This window comes from Marmota marmota, unplaced genomic scaffold (genome assembly GCF_001458135.2).
Source record: "Marmota marmota marmota unplaced genomic scaffold, marMar, whole genome shotgun sequence".
NCBI classification, from domain to species: domain Eukaryota; kingdom Metazoa; phylum Chordata; class Mammalia; order Rodentia; family Sciuridae; genus Marmota; species Marmota marmota.
The window spans coordinates 17,664,935-17,680,667 of record NW_026000174.1 but is presented as its reverse complement, the minus strand read 5'-3'; positions in this window follow the sequence as shown (position 1 = coordinate 17,680,667).

Genomic DNA, 15,733 nt, shown 5'->3' with positions numbered 1-15,733 from the left:
TAGGAGAGGTGGATCATATCTTAGTGCCAACAGTAGGAATGAGAGAGAAAATTTTCATTAGGTGAAACCAGAGAGTCACAGACCAAAAGGAATGGTGAACGTTGTTCTCGAATACCCAAACATTCCAACCTTTGTTACCCAGGAGCCAGCATGAACACTGAGGGATGTGTCAGAGAGTTGGTGTTGTTACTAAATAATCATATGGCAAGGCCAAAATCTAGCGGACTCCATGAAAGAAAAAACACAGAATAAATAGAGGTGGGAGACACATAAAGGGGTATTATGAAGTAGCCATAGTAGTCCCAGCACTGTGAGTGTGGCTGACACACAGAGACGCCAATCAGACTCTGCTAGCGTGGACAGAAAGAAATACATGGTCCAGAGCAGAGATGAGTCAGCATAGACATTGTGGGTGATAGGGAACTGCCCAGAACAACTGCCAGGTACACCAAGAAAATGGTGATGAGGATCTAGCATTGTCAACAGGAACCTGGAAAAGAAAATACTGAAGTATGAAAGTATATATGATAACAGGGCCACCAGACATGGCAGATTTGTAAATAGTCCTTCCTTTCTTCCTCTCTTTCTTCCTTCTTTCCTTCCCTCCTTCCTTCCCATCCACCTTCCTTCCTTCCTTCCTTCCTTTCTCTTCCCCTCTCTCCATCCCTTCCTCCATTCCCCCTTTCTTCTCTCCATCCTTTTCCCCTTCCTTCCTTCCTTCCTTGCGTGGTGTTAGAGATCACACTTAGATTTACTAGATAAGCTCACTACCACTGAGCTATAACCCCAGCCAAACTCCTCTATTTAGATTGTAAAACAACAACTACAACAACAAAAATCCTATGCCAGATAATAATTCATGAGGGTGAGCTAATTCATTTAACAGCTCTTCCGAAATCCTAGAAATTTCAGATAGGATGACAATACTGAACTGGGAACTGAGCAGGGGATTTTGGGGACTTATTTTTAATGGACTTAGACAACATCAATGTGAGCAATATTAACAGTAGTCAAGACTAGAAGAAATGTGAAATGCCATATGGATATGGAATTGGTGAGCTAGATGAAAGCCTTCCATTAAGTCAAATATTTGACAACTAGGATAATAAATCAGAAGTTAAAAATAATTAAAGGTAAGTCTGAAAACAAGTAAGCCAGTTAAACCAAAACAACAACAACAACAACAACAACAAAACAGGCAAAGATTTCCTTTATCAATATAAAGATGTGAGTCAACTAGTTCATGAATAGATCATCCAATGTTTTCTTTTATATTTTTCCTTGCTGAGTATTTCTCAACCCAAACCACAAACAACATGGAAGCATTGCTGTTGATATACTCTGTCAGAGACCTGACACCTCCCCTCAGAGGCAGGTTCTCCAGTGGATGACTGGGCCCGTTAGAATTCCTCAAGTTGTGAAATGAACCCCATCCACATGTCTCATCTGTTTACTTCAGACTTTGGGTTAGGTTTCTCCATTTCTGGGAATTCCACAATCCACAGATCTGGTATAATTCAGATATAACCAAAGTAAGGAAGCAGGGGACACCAACAGAGGGGCTTTGGAAGCCACAGAGTATTCTGAGAGGGAAATAGAGTTGAGAGAAAAGCAAAGAGATTAGTAAGATTCTATCCAAAGTGCCTCAAAATATAGAATGACTACTTCTTTTTTTTTTTTCAAAATATAGTTGGCAGAATTGTTGGGCCAGTGTTGGGCCATTGCAGGGGCAATTCAATAGTATATTTTCCTCCCAGCCTCTCTGTCCACTCTTTCATCTTTCTTAGATCACTTTTGGGAAAATATTCAATTGCTAACCAAATCACAAATCTTTAGCAGTTCTCTTCTCCTTTTTTCACTTTTACTTGCTCTTCTTTCTACCTATCGCTTACATATCTTTTTGTAAAATTAGAATCAGTTCATTTTAAAAAATATTGAAATAGAAAGTTTTATGTGCATTGTGAAAAAATAATTTATGATGCTTTACCTTTAGTTTATTTTTTTCCCCTTTGTACCAATGATTGAACCCAGGGATGCTTAACCACTGAGCTGCATCCCCAGCCCTTGTTTATTTACTTATTTTAATTTTGAGACAGGGTCTCGCTACATTGCTTAGGGCCTTGCTAAATTGCTGAGGCTGGCTTTGAACTTATTATCCTCCTGCCTCAGCTTCCTGAGTCATTGGGATTGCAGGCATGTTCCACAGCATCCAGCTCCCTTTACTTATTTTTCATTTAGTTTTATTCAAATGCATTTATTCAGTTCCTATGTATTAAGTGTAAAAACCAAAGTGTCTTAGTTGTTGAAGGTAAACAATAATGGCAATCCATATTTTTTCCCTCAGAAAAAGTGTGAGCAAATTTGTCTGGATGATTCCTTCGTTAATCATACAATTATCTCTTAACTTGTGTTTCTCAGACACAGGTGGCCACTAGGAGATTTTCTGGTTTATAATTCTGCCCTTTGTCTTCTCTGCCAACCTGAATTGTTAAGGTTAATATCTAATCTTCACAGGAACTCAAATTCTCTCTTTGAATCTAAGGTAGAAGGTACTATCAGATTAAGAATTTCCCTGTGATAGTGTGTAGAGAGAGTGAGTCAATCTGACATGTTTTATTGGTGAGGGGGTAAAATTGCATGAGGCAACCAATCTATCAATCTAGTAATGCCTTGAGCTGGATAGCCACCCTAGGGAGTGTGAGAACAAGTGGGAGAAGTGAGACCTTTGGTAGATGTCAGGTTCTACTCCTCTTCTCTCCCATGTTTCATCATCTAACTGTTCTGGGTCATGGTATTAAATGTTACATTTCACTACAGTATCAGTTTATGCGCCTAAAGCAAGATTACACATCCTTGATTCCACAGAGAAAAGGAAGAGCAACCTTGAGTAGGATGTAGGCTCCTTGAGTTGTTAGAGGTCCTGGTATTTCTTCTGTTTTGTTTCTACTGGGACCAGTTTGCCCCCTACTCAAAGAATAACTGTTCTCCTCTTAAAATTCTTAATCAAGTATGGGCAAACCTATCTTCACTTGTTATTATTGCTCCTAGAAATGGCCATGCACAATTTAATTGTGCTAGAGCTCAGTTTTTGAACTACAATATGGGCATAATTATATAATTATAATAATAACATTTTGCACAGGCCTCTTATAAAGAACTAATAAGGTATGTGAAGGGATCAATTCAAAACCTGGACACATGCATGCTACCACAAGAGAAAGCAGGCATTATATTGAAGATCAACCAAATAACATTAAATTCAAATGGGAAGATAAATGGGCAGTATACATTAAAACTGAACATATGTACATCCTATGCCCCAGCAATTTCCATAAATGCACATTTATAATGGGTACTGTACATAGCTAGAAAGGAACAAAATCCCATCAACAGTGAAGTCAATATATTGTGCCATACACATAATGTGGAATACCATCGGGCAATTGAAAGTAATCAACTATAGTCACACAACATGAAGACAATTCATAAACATAACTCTGATTAGATGAGCTAAGCATGAGGAACATTGTATAATTCAATGTATATAAATGTTTTAAAAAGGGAAATGATAGAAATGAATCAAATCAAATAAAATGGTCAACTGTGTGATCAATTAAGGGAATGACAAAGTTGACACAGGGGATCTTCCAAGATCTGTTTCATGTTCTATTTCCTATCTGAGTAGTTGTTACATGTGTGTATTCTCTTTGTAAAATTTAACTGAGCCGCACACATATATTTTGTATGCATTTATATGTATGTTACACTTAAAATAAAAATTAGATTAAAAATGAAACAATGGGAAAAGCCATGCTATCTCTTAGAAATTCAAGAACTGAATACTGACTGGGACATTCTAGAATGGCTTAAATTGCTAGGTTTTAAGTTCCACCAGTATGTCAGCTTTTACACCTGAATCTAGGGAGATGGTCATATCTCCATGGAGAAGAGGGGGAAATAATATTTTTAAATATTACAGAAATACCTACAGAAGAAAAAAAGAAACTAGAAAAGTTACATTAGAAAGGGACTCCTTGGTTTATCCTGTACTTTTCTGAGCAGTTGTTATGCCTGCTTTGCATACAGAGCCCAATGTAAGGAAAATAAAGTGATAAGATTACAGAGTAAATAAGAAACAGAACTGAGATTATTCTAGTTCAAAGTCAGCACTCCCCATTACACAGTGCTTTGTTTCCAAATAGAGGTCCCGGAAAAGATGGAAAAGAGCATCTTTACTATATGCCAAGAATAAATTAGCATTTTAGGATATGAAAGAAATGTTAAGCCTATTATATGGCCAATGGACATCTCAAACTCAGAATCCTGAAAACTTAATGGATCACCATGTCCTACTTCTTGGAATCTCCTCCAGTCCTCTCAAACTTGGTGAACGGCTCACTCAGATTTGGAGGACAAAAATTCCACTCATAGTTTTTGTTTTTACTCTTCACTTTCTTACATTAGCCATGTCGAATTAATTATCAATTTCTGATAATTATCACAAATGATGATGCATATTGACTGGGTGGAAAACATCTGTTTTTCATATATTATCATTATGTCAACAATATTAAAAAAACAAAGGAACAAATAACCAAACTGTTAAACAGGTTAAGCACTGATCTAAAAGTTCTACACATAATAAATGGCAATGTAAAGATCTGAATCACGTTCTCACTGACTAGAACAATCTTGTAGGTATAATTCCCAAACTCTTTCATGACCTTTTTCCTGTAGCTATCCCCAAAATCATAATTTGACTTAATTGTACTCCACCTCAAATTTCAAGCCACCGTCCTGTCTTACCTGGAGTCAGACAACAATTTCAAACCAGTTCTATTTCCCTACTTGTGCCTTGCAATGTAGGGAAGCAAATTATGGCATGAGACAGCCTGAGGTCTACTCTCATGTCCATAATTTCATAACCGTGACTTAGAGACAAGTTACTCAATCTCTTTATGCCTCAGTTTCTTCAACTATAGAGTGATACTGTAAAATCTATTATAAGTTTCTTTTAATGAGTTAATTAACAATGTCATTTTAAAAAATGACAAAACTGAATTTTCAGTAAATGCCCTTAATAATGATGATTGCTATATCAATAATATAAATAAAATATAATATTTTTCTTTATTTGTAGATATAGTTAAATTCTAAAAGACACGAAAGAGTATGATCTTTCTGTATATGGTATAATAGATGTTAACATTTCCAGGCTTACCCTTAGCACAGAGTGAGGACAGAGATGCTTCAATGCAGTGTGTTCTCAAAATAAATAAATTAATTAAATGGATAGAGATAGATAGATAGATAGATTATTAAACAGAAAATTCAATAAAATGCCCATGAAAAAACACACTATCTACTATGTCACGAGTGATCTTCCTGGTTAGTTTATCCTGTTCTTTCAAAATAGTTACCAATTCCAGTCTGAGAGACATGCTTTTTTCATACATAGATTGTAAGATCTTGGAGTAAGGTATACTCATTTAAAAAAGTATGTACTATAGGTAAATCTAATAATAAGACTTTATCTCCTCTGGGACATTCTTGAAGTAGAAGATCTAACAATTTAAGAAATTACAATTTCACAATATAACAATGGTCAAAAAACCTCTAATGTGTGCTTCACAAGAAACATGTTCTATTCTCACACAATCCAAAAATCCAATGTCCAAAACTAGAGCAAGGCAAATTTTCTTCACTTTATTTATCAGAACACTAATAAATAATTATTCACTTTATTTATCAGAGATCTGTATAGGGAAAGCAAATAAGCCCTGCAATGAAGTTTATTCTTTTACACTCCATTATCTTTTCTTTCCAGGAGCCACAAATGTGGACATCTAGCAAAAATGTCCTGGTGAGCTGCTTTGACAACTGCACTTTCCTTTCTGCACTGAATGGGTTGGTTTTTGTCCCTCAGCAAACTTAATGTCAAGGCCAGCTTGCCTATGCACAAGGCATTGCAACTCCATCTCTGTGTTAGCAGAAGTTCTAGGAGGGATGTCATGTCATCTGAGGATGCTGGCCATTTCCTTATTCTGTATGATACTTGAGGATATGGATCCCTAGTGAGGTTTTGTTGTTGTTGTTGTTTTGTTTTTGTTTTTGTTTTAGGAGACTTGAGTAGTCATTAGATCCTGGACTCTCTTTTGTACAGCATCCTTACTTGCAGTGCTCTGAGGACCCAATTCCTTTGTGGTAATTATCATCTGAGTCCAGGCTGCAATCTTAGAAAAAATAGTACTATCTCTGGGGATGAAGCAGGTAAATTTGAAGAATTAATTTACCTCTTGTAACTTCCTCTCAAAGAGGAGGGTGGAACTAGAAAGTAATGCTACTATTGGAACTCTAAATTTCATTATTAATAACATTTCTTTGACATCTGTAAAGACAATCCTAAACTGAATTTCTATGACTAAATAGTAATTCTAACATAAATGCAATTCTATGTATTATGTATAATTTCTCTAGGCCTTTTTCCTAAATATATTACTCATTTAATGTAATATATACTTTTTATTGCTGGCAAAACTCTTTTAACTTCATATGTAAGGATCAGAAAATAGGAGAAGTGATGGAGGTTTTGATGATAGATGATTCACTGAAGACAAAGAAACGCCTTGGAGAACAATTGGACCTGAAGTCTAGCAACCTTAGTATCCTGACTCAATTTCTTAGGAAGTCTCTACAAATTTTTTTGTCTTAAAAATGACAATACTAAGCGAGATCCTCTTGGCCTATTCTGGAATTTCCACGGGAAAAATTTGGATATGTTCAATAAACACAGTATTTATTGTGATAAATGAAATGGTTCACTTTAGTTTAAAGATAATTTTTTTTAAGTTGATCTCTTAGCTATGGTAGATAGGTGATTACCAGTAGTTGGAGCAGGGCCAGTGGAGGAGGGGAAGATTAGGCAGAGAAACTGTTGATCAAAGGGTACAAAGGTGCAATTAGAGAAGAAGATTAAGTTTTAGGGCACTGCATGGTGATCACAATTAATATTAATGTGCTATATTTCAAAATTCCTACATAGTATATTTTTAACATCCCATGTAAAAAATGATGAATTGTTGAGGTGATAGAGATGTTAATTAGATTGAATCTTTCTAAAATGTGTACATAGTTAAAAACATCATACTGCACTTCATAAATGTTTATGATAACTGTAAAAAATGAACAAGAAAACACAAATAAATAGGATTATTTGTAATTCCTTTCCCTCTTTCTATTTTCATCTTTTATTCAGCATTTGATACATTCTTGTGGTTGGTTTTAAGTAGTCTCTCATTTTCTTAAAGAAAAAGTATTAAAATAAACAAAACAGATAAATTAATCATTCATCATAGTCCGATCAAATCATCTAAATACTGATGGAAACTTGAAAATGCAGGTAGCTACAATTAAATGTACACTGTCATATATGTTTATCTAGACTGTAAGTTATGGATAACAGCTTTTTAAAATATTTTATTCATGATGGGGATGATATTTATAGAACTTTCATAAGACAACATATTAATACAAAATAGATAAATAAGACAAGTTGATGGTCACAAACATTTAGGAAAACTGGGCTTTTAAGCCTACTTTGAGTTTGTGATGAAGAATCCTCTCTGATATTAGCATACACAGAAACTCTAAACTCCCAATTCTTTGGATAAGTTTTGTAGGAGGAGGTGGTTATCTCTTCAGCCATGCCAAGGCCCAAGAGGGCTGAACTCACTTATGCTTATCCTGCTCTGAAAGAAACTTGCTTCACCAGTGAAGAAAGGAGAAAAATACAAACGACCACTGCTGTCCTCTAGTGGTGTCTGAAGGAAGGATCATTAGAAGAAACATTTTTTTTTTTTTTTTGGTACCGAAGATTGAACTTAGAGGCAGTCTACCACTGAACCACACCCCCAGCCCTATTTTGTATTTTTATTTAGAGACAGGGTCTCACTGAGTTACTTAGCACCTTGCCATTTCTGAGGCTGGTTTTGAACTCACAATTCTCCTGTCTCAGCCTACTGAGCCACTGGGATTACAGGTGTGTGCCACCAGGCCTAGCTAGAAAAATCATGTTCAAAGTGTGATAGGACATGTGTGGGTACCATTCAGTGATTATGCTGGAAAAACAAGCAAAAACTGGACTCAACTATATTTGGTGAATTAATAATTTTTTATGATGATTTTATTTACTTTGGAATTGTATATTATTCATATTAAATTAGAGCACTTCATTTAAAAAATATTTTTTAGTATCTCAGCTCCAGAATTATTACGTTAGTAAGTCTAAGCATGCATTCTTCATTTTTCCTTCTCACTGGAATTTCTGTCCTGGAGCAGCAACATATTTGATTCTTCATTCCTATCTCTTCCATCTACGTCACAGAGCTTTTGGGCAATGGCATGGTGCTCCATGTGATCTGGACTGAGACAAACCTGCAGCAGCCAATATTTCACATCATGGCCAACCTGTGCATGTGTCTGTCCACCACGACATCATGCACACAGTGCTGGGAAACCTGTGCATATTCAAATGGGAAGTTAGCTCATATTTCTGCACTCCCTGCTCCTGTTTCATTCTTCCTCTATCCTTCAAGGAATTGACTGTTCTTTGCAGCTTGAACCCACTTCATTATTCCTTCAACCTGAAAATTCTGGGATTATCAACATTGGGTAGTGTATTAGGTACGAATTCATCCTTTATTATACCCCTTATGATCCATACCAACCTAACTTGTTACTATTATCTCCACATTCTCTCTTGCTCTTTTTATTTCTACCTGTTTTCTGTTTCTCTGCCTAGGCTGTTGAGACATATGATTAAACAGATACCATGACCATTGCCAGCCATTTAAAAAATTTTGTTGGCTATTCATCCTCTTTCTCTGTGTCCTGATTTTTAATTCAGTCTTGGCAATTGTCTTGAAGGAGGGGTGGAATAAATCATTTTGGAATTGTAACTCCCACTTCTATGTTGTCCTTGTGTTCTACATTCCTATTGTTAGGCTAAAAGTGGTGCATTGTTTTTCTAAGTGTTTCTTTCCCATTGTCCAAGTCTGTGCCCTGCATTTCCCATCATCTATAGTCAAGACCCAACAGATTACTCAGACAGAATACTCAGACTGATTCCTCTGAAAAAATATTGCAATACTCAGATTTTTAAAAATGTAACATTGGGTAGTATTGACATTTTAAAAATATAAATAACTCAAATGTATTAAATTGGAGGTCTTTCCAAAAATTTTTGTGTCTTTCTCAATTTATTTAATCAATGTTTCTTAAATATTCATGGTATAGATTGTTCACTTCTTTGGTTGTTTATTTCTATGTGTTTTATTTTATTTTATTGTATCTGTTGTGAATAGGATTATTTTCAATATTTCTTTCATACCAATTTTGTTATTGACATTTATAGAAAGCCAACTGATGTTTGTATTTTGATTTTTGTATTTTGCAACTTTGCTGAATTTATGGGTTCTAATTGTCTTCTGGTGGAGGCTTTAGATTTTCCTATAATGTAGTATGATATAATCTACAAACAGAAATAATTTGAACCCCTGCCATTTATTATATGGGAATTTTATTTATTACAGATTCAATACAATTCTTATCGAAATACCAATAATACTCTTCACAAAGTAGAAAAAAATTATTAAAATACATAGGGAATCAAAAAAGACATCAATAATCAAGGAAATCTTGAACAAAAAGAACAAATCTGAAGGCATCACAATACCTGATTTCAAGACATACTTCAGAGCAATATTAACCAACACGGCAAGTATTTCTTGATATTTTTGTATATCAACCAAAACCTATCTATATTTTTCTTTCTATGTATTTGCCTTTCCCTCTTCTTTGCTTTTATATTTCATCCAATTAAGCAATCTCTTTGTTCTTTAGACTTAGAATATGGAAAGCAAAACTATAAGATTTGGTTTCCAGTGATTTAAGTCTTTTTTGGGGGGTAGGTTTTACTGGGGATTGAACTTGGGGGTACTCAACCACTGAGCCACATCCTCAGCCCTATTTTGTATTTTATTTAGAGACAGTGTTTTACTGAGTTGCTTAGCATCTTGCAGTGGATGAACTAGCTTTGAACTCACTATCCTCCTGCCTCAACCATCTGAGCCACTGGGATTACAGTGAGGGGAAAAAAAGTCAATCCAGGGTGGGGGGAGAGTAGTAGCTCAGGGAAAAGCACTTGCCTAGCATGTGTGAGACACTGAGTTAGATTCTCAGCACCACATAAAAATAAATTTTAAAAATAAATTTATTGTGTTCGTCTGCAAATAAAAGACTTTTTAAAAAATAACCATATAGCTACTCTATCATCTTACTAATGGGAATTCTAGAAAGATAGAAAGGAGAAATTTATTTAGACACTGATATAAAGCTTTTCCTTGAACAAAAGAAAATAAGAGTTTTAATTGAGGGCATTTTCCAAGTCCCCAATACAAAACATAACATTAAATAATGTTTCATGGTAAGAGAATAAAAAGACAAGCACACATCAAGAAAATATCTGCAAAATACATTATCTGATAAAAAAGATTTGTATCTGAACTATACAGAGAACTTTTAAAATTCAACAATAAGGAAATAACCTAGTTAAAAAATGAGTAAATGATCTAACAGACACTTTACCAAAGAAGATATGCAGATGCCAACAATCATATAAAAACATACCTGAATACCATACATCATTAAGGGATTAAAAACTAAACAACAAAATACCAACCGTAGTACTTCTATTAGAAAGACTAAAATACAAAAACTGACACTGTAAAATGCCAGTGGGGATGTGGAGCTACAGCAACGCTCATTCATTGTTGATGGGAATAAAAATAGCAGAACAAATTTGGAAGACAGTTTCATAGTTTCTTTCAAAACTAAGTATAATATTATCATGTGACCCTGCCTTAAAACTTCTAAGTATTTACTCAAATATGTTGAAAATGTAGGTCCACCCAAAGACATGCACACAAATGTTTATAGAAGCTTTATTCATGATTCCCAAAAGTTAGAATCACCCAAGATGAGTGGATATTCAAACTGGAACATACATTTGGTAGGATATTATCCAGCAATTTATAAAAGCCATAAACCAGTGAAAGGACATGGAGGAATATCTAACAACATATTTCTAATGAAAAGAAGTTACCCTGAAAAGGCTATGTTTCATATAATTTCTTTTCTTTTCTTTTTAGGTAACAGACTTTAACTATATAATTTCAACTATATGACATTTTGGAAAAAGCAGAACTACAAAGTTAGTAAAAAAATATCACTAACTGCAAAAGGTTTAGGGATAAGGAGTGATAAAAGGATAGGTGGAGCACAAGAGATTTTTATCATGGTGAAAACTATTCTGTGCGATATTATAATGGTGGATTTATGTCATTTTAGTCAAATTTTTCACTGCTGTGACTAAAGAACTGACCAAAACAATTTTAGGTAAGAAAGGTTTGAGGGTTCACAGTTTCAGAGGTCTTAGTCCATAAAAGGCTGGCTCCATTTCTCAGGGCTCAAGGTGAGGCAGAATATAACAGCGAAAGAGTGTCACAGAGGGAAGCAGCTCACATGGTGATCAGGAAGCAGAGATAGAGGTCTCCAGGTGCCAGATACAAGTATATATCCCAAAGCCATACTCCAAATTCCCACCTCCTCCAGCCACGTCCTTCTACTCAATTAATCCCTGTCAGGGGACTAATTCACTGATTGGGTTAAAACTCTCACAACCCAATCATGTCTGCTCTGAACATTCTTGCATTGTCTCACATGTGAACTTTTGGGGGACACCTCACATCCAAACCATAACATATGCTATTATGCACTTATCAAAACCCATACAATTATAAACAAAGAGTGAACCTTGAGGTAAACTGTGAACTTAAGTTTATAATATTGTATCAATATTGGTTCATCATTTTTTTTTCTGATTTAATAATATTTTAACTTTTATTTATTATTTTTCTTCAAGACATTAAAAATACGTTCTTCCCTTTGATTTTATCCAACCTTAATTTTTTTTATTAGCTATGCATGACAGTACAATGATCTTGACAATTCATACATTTGAATCAAATGACCTTAGAAGATGGAAGGATATACCTTGCTCATGGATAGGCAGAATTAATATTATTAAAATGGCCATATTACCAAAAGCACTTTACAGATTCAATGCAATTCCCATCAAAATCTCAATGGCATTCCTTGCAGAAATAGAAAAAACAGTCATGAAATTAATCTGGAAAAATAAGAGACCCAGAATAGCTAAAGTAATTCTAAGCAGGAAGAGTGAAACTGGTGGTATCGTGATACCAGATTTTAAACTATAATACAGAACAATAGTTTAAAAAAAACAGCATGGTACTGGCACCAAAACAGGCTGGTAGACCAATGGTACAGAATAGAGGACACAGAGACAAACCCCCAAAATTACAACTACCTTATATTAGACAAAGGTGCTAAAAGTATACAATGGAAAGAGGATAGCATCTTCAACAAATGGTGCTGGGAGAACTGGAAATCCATATGCAACAAAATGAAATTGAATCCCTTTCTCTCACCATGCACAAAAGTCAACTCAAAATGGATCAAGGAGCTAGGAATCAAACCAGAGACTCTGTGTCTAATAGAAAATAAAGTTGGCCCTAATCTTCATCACGTGGTGGCAGGCCCCAAACTCCTTAATAAGACACCTATAGCACAAGAGTTAAAACCAAGAATCAACAAATGGGACGAATTCAAACTAAAAAGTTTTTTCTCAGCAAGAGAAATAATATGTGAGGTGAATAGGGAGCTTACATCCTGGGAACAAATTTTTACCCCTCAAACATCAGATAGAACTTTAATCTCTATAGTATACAAAGAACTCAAAAAGTTAAAGAACAAAAAACAAATAACCCAATCAACAAATGGGCCAAGGACCTGAACAGACACTTCTCAGAAGAGGATATACAATCAATCAACAAATATATGAAAAAAGGTTCATCAATTTTTAAAAAAGAAAAGACAATCATACTTGGACACATAATCATTAAATTTTACTATGAAATCAGAAGTAAAAAGACATTCTAAAAACTTTTCCTAACAGGAAAATAAATACCTAAGTAGATAAAAATGTAACAGCTGAAGGAGAAGAAAATACATTTCCACTAGTAATTTCAAAATTTAAACTTTATCAAGGAAGCTATTGGAATAAATGGAAGTCTCTTATTTTTAAAATATCTGTATTTTTCTCACTCTTCCCAACTCATGAACAATAACAAGAAGACCAAATATAACCACTTGTATTTTCACACTTTACATCATGCCAATTTCAGAATTGTTGATGGTGAATTCAGAACAAAATACAAATTGCTAGTCTTCCCAACACCATCACTCCTGCCATATTCTTTGGTAAAAACAACTACCATGAGTGATTGAGGGAAAATAGATCCTGTTACTGATGGAAGCAGTTGCACACAGACACAGAGAATGGAAAACATGATCACAGTCCTCTTGGGAGATTACCATCCATAATGTCTGAAGTAGCATAGTAATAATAGTGTAATGTGAATTGAAAATAGCTGCAACTAAGAGAAGAAAGGTTAGTATAAGTGTCACTGACAGATACACAAAAGACAAAAAGGCTAGCATGCATTTATGGATTCCTTAGAAAAATAAAAACAAAAAGGAAAAACAAAGCAAAACTCAATAAAAATCAAAATTCTAATTCACAAAGTCCTTCTGGAAAGTAAAAGAAAATGTTCACCTTTACATTGAAAGAGTTTGTTATATACAGAGTACCTGCGGCAAAACAATCAGGAAAACTCTGACACATCTGGATAAAGATTACTAAAGCTAAGAAAGTAAAATAAAGAAAATATCATTACATTTAAAAAATACATTGTTCAGCTGGAATTTTCTTTTGCAATACCAATAGAAATGGTTTGAAAATGTTCAGTGATGATCTCTTTAAACAATTGTTATAAAATTGTGTATGTGCATTGGATATTAATATTTTCATTTTATTTTAATGTAATTTAAACATTCCGTGATGTTACATTGAGATAAAATAAAATGCAAAAATTTAAAAGATCTACTTGTCAATCATAAGGCTAGAACAAAAATTATGAGTAAAGTTAGCAACAAAGTTAGTAGAAAACTATAATCCTTCCAAGGACTAGCTGCAGCTATAAACTTATCTTATTAATCACCTTCTTTGGGTAACTACTGATTTCAGGCTCAGGGAGAAACTTTGTTCTTTATAGTTACAGACTACCAGAAACTTGTGGTTTTTAATTGGGTCAGCAGGAATCAAATACTTCATTTTTCCTGGAAGCTGTGTCACTTTGAAAGAGAAGCAGCCTTCATTTAAAACTCAGGTGCAGAACTTCAATGAGATACTTGAATACAACATTTTACATGGCACTTTGCCATTCCATTCTACTTTTAAACAGCTCTGTTTTTTTACCTTATGTATTTTCTGTCATAATTCATATAAGAGGTGAAGGATCATTTCAACCAGGAGATAGATATTCTGCAAAAGAACCAAACAGATGTCCTGGAAATGAACTCTCATTTCAATAAATCAATCTAAAAGTTCTACTGAAAGTTGCACTAATAGATCACACAGAAGACTAATTTTCAGGCCTCAAAAACAAGATATGTAATCTTGAAAATTTAGACACAAAAAAATAAAGACAATGAGAGGCCATGGCCAGAATATTCAGGAAATCCGAGATGTGATGTATCCAAATATAAGAACTACTGGCATTGAGAAAGACAGTGAGAAGGCAGTGAGATACGCACTAAAGGCATGTATAAACATTTCAGTGAAATAGTGCTAGAAAAATTTCCAAACCTTGGAAATGGGATGAAAATTCAAATTGAATGAAAATTCAAATACATGAGGCACTCAGCACCCTAAAGAGTTCTGCCACAATTTTAATTAAGAGGACCACAATCCCTTACCCCCTTTTTTTCAAATTCACAGAAATTTGAAAACTGAAGCTTTGGGTAGCACAATCTGACCTAAAGTGTTGCCCAAACCTGATATAAAGTGTTGTTAGAGAATTTATAATCCTTTATTATATATGATTAATTATTCACATAATTTTAGAGATATATATGTATATATACATGCATACATATGTACATATGTGTGTGTATGTTTACATACACACACACACAGGAAAAAAAACACTCCTGAGATATCATTACTAGCATGGAGGATGTGATCTAACTTTTCTAAAATATGAAGAATCATTTTTCCAAACTATGTGGTCTTGGGATTTCAGACAATGGTGTGCAGACTTCTGTAAGGGAAATTAAATGTGTTGAAGGTCATGAAAAATGACTAACATATTGCATAGGCTATTATTGGAAGTGAGTTTTAAACTAGAAGCAGGTTGGATCACATTCCTCTTGTTCATTATATTTGTCTGAAATTAGTTCTACCAAAAACTTCTGATTAAAAAAAGAATTCATGACTCTTCAAGGAGATGAGTTAATTTGTATTGTACAGAAGACAAATATCAAAATAAGTTACCAGAAGAACCTATGATATCAACTTAAGGATACTATTCTTTTTTATTCCAGTCACCAAATAGAAATCAGATGAACAGGTCAATTTCTATTGTTACATGAATCCTCAAAGCCTTTCCTCAATCTCTTTTTATCTAATATGCTTTCCATTCTGCATTTGTTTTCCAAGGATAGGTATGAAGATAAGTAAGGGATCTTTATA